Here is a 2288-nt window from a genome sequence, read left to right as displayed (position 1 = left end):
GGTGCATAGTCCTATTTGTCTTGCAATTTTTTGATATATTCATATAATAATTTTATAGACATATGATACATGAAAATCATAATCAAAGTTATGCAATGACGAAGATCAGAAAAGTCAACCGGTGCCTTATATTTTGGAAAGGAGGGTGTAGAAAAACCTTAAAATGTTGTTCGTCCAAACGCGGTTTTTTTCAATAGTACAATGGTCAACAACGTCCACAAGTCAAAATCCGAGACCAAGAGAAGCATCAAAAGAAAAATCTCCACACCCGCAAAAAATAAATATAAATCTCCACGCTCATGGCCATGGTAAAAGATTTGGCAGGCCATTGAGAGAACCAGTTTGCAGGATGTGAACAACACCCGTGACCAAACCATGGACAAAAGACTGTCGTGGTTGTAGGATGTGAAGAGCACCCTGCACCTGTGAGTCCATGACCAAACCATGGACAAAAGACTGCCAACTGTCGTGGTTGCAGGAAGTGAAGAGCACCCGTGAGCCGTGACCATACCATCTTCTTCTCTGAGCCGCCCACACCAAAGAAAGAGAGACAGAGCTCCCCTTCACCTCAGTTAAGATGAGCAGCGTCAGGTTGGAAAAACGGAGAACGGCGGTGCAGCGCAGCGCGGAGATTTCATCGACCACCCAAGTGACTTTTTCAGCTGCAGCTTAATGTGTCATTTTTCATGTCATCTAAAAATATACGATCATTGTGTACAGAGTTCTCGGCGGTAGATGTGGCAACAGGTGAAGTACCCATGGATCCCATATTCTCCAGAACCAATAGCCAGATACCTTCAGATCACCCGTCAATCGACGTGGATCTTGTTGAAGACGAGAATGATAGCAGACCAGTGACGCACACCATGCCGGGAAATGATGGATGGATAAGACGGCAGAGGTAATCATCTCAATACCAGTATCTGCAATTCTGCATCATTTTTCAGATACATTTTGCCCGAACTCTCATCACTAATAAATCTGTTCCTAACAATTTAATCCTTTTCAGAGCCATGTGTTGCGTGGAGGTGGATTTATTCACCATGAATACATAAGGAACATTTTTGTTGGCAATCATATATCACACACGATGTCAACAGATGTCCAATGGTATCTCTCTCTAAACATTATTATACAAGCAAGGAAGTATGACCTGTTCTGACCATTGTCACAAACATTTTTCAGATAGTATTACCAGTGGCACACAATCATTCGTGGTTCACATTGATTTTTAACTTCCCAAGGAGAAGGACAACAATCCTCGATCCGATGATAAACAACGGAAACAGACTAGTAGATGAAATCCGCAATGAGCATATCAAGTTAGCCGACGAGCTGCCTAGCGCACAAATGGATTGTATTGCAGAATTCTTCGATGGATGGGCACCAAAGACAAAAGGATGGCAGAATTGGTTCCCCAAACTGACAACTGGACCTTGGGTCTGCAGCAGGTCATTTCTAACGCGCCCTAGTAGTTGTTTCAGTCTCTTCTGTAAAAAAATAGTTATCTTACAAACAAAAAATCAATGCAGGGCTTCTAGCGGTGTATTAGCACTTTACTTCGCAAGGCAATGGATGGGTACAAAATTACAGAGGACTCTATCGCCTGTAAGTTTTCAGAAGAAAAAAAGACAGAACAATATCTTTGTTCTTTGTGGTGTGCATAAGTCCACTTATCAACATTATTTATTGAAAAATGCAGCTAGGGGATGAAATTGACCAATATCGGATGATGCTTCTCTATAAAGTTCTTGGGTTAGACGGTAACATCGGCCAGCTACCTGCTAAATTTAAGTTATGCCAGAATGAACCTTCAAGAGAGGAAGCAACTGTTTGCTTTAATATAACATAACATGAAAGCGATGATGATATCTAAACTACTAGAAATAATTCGTGCAATCGAGGAGATCCTAGATGGCACACACTATATCTTTATTCACCATCAACATTTATGTCTTTTATATTTCTAGACTAAGGAATTGTAATGTGCTTGTCACATCACTAGGAGATGATTTTATTTAAGACTTCCAGACCGTATGAAGAACCATTTAAATTTTCTGAAATGACTTTTGGGACCAGCCTCTACATGATTCTTATATAGTCTAAGATTATGCATAACTACTGAATACTGTGTACTAAATAACAGGAGAAACAAAACGGCAACAAGAGCATAAATGTAAAGAGTACTTGATCTGCCGAATATAAGTTACATCCATCACATCAGTCAGAAAATGGCTTAAGATAAATGAACAAAATACAAATTGATAGATTGAACCTCGTTTCATCGA

The 2288-nt window shown here is 40.0% G+C and overlaps 1 long non-coding RNA gene across 1 annotated transcript; it reads left to right on the top strand.

The window, feature by feature from the left end:
* The first annotated feature begins 464 nt into the window (after window positions 1-464).
* LOC125529263 lies at window positions 465-2067 on the top strand. Its single transcript, XR_007292599.1, has 5 exons — window positions 465-901; window positions 1010-1110; window positions 1186-1451; window positions 1533-1608; window positions 1703-2067. It is a non-coding gene; the product is annotated as an uncharacterized LOC125529263 (long non-coding RNA).
* Window positions 2068-2288: the final 221 nt, after the last annotated feature.

Source organism: Triticum urartu, unplaced genomic scaffold (genome assembly GCF_003073215.2).
Source record: "Triticum urartu cultivar G1812 unplaced genomic scaffold, Tu2.1 TuUngrouped_contig_5465, whole genome shotgun sequence".
NCBI classification, from domain to species: domain Eukaryota; kingdom Viridiplantae; phylum Streptophyta; class Magnoliopsida; order Poales; family Poaceae; genus Triticum; species Triticum urartu.
This window is presented reverse-complemented; position numbering and strand designations above follow the sequence as displayed.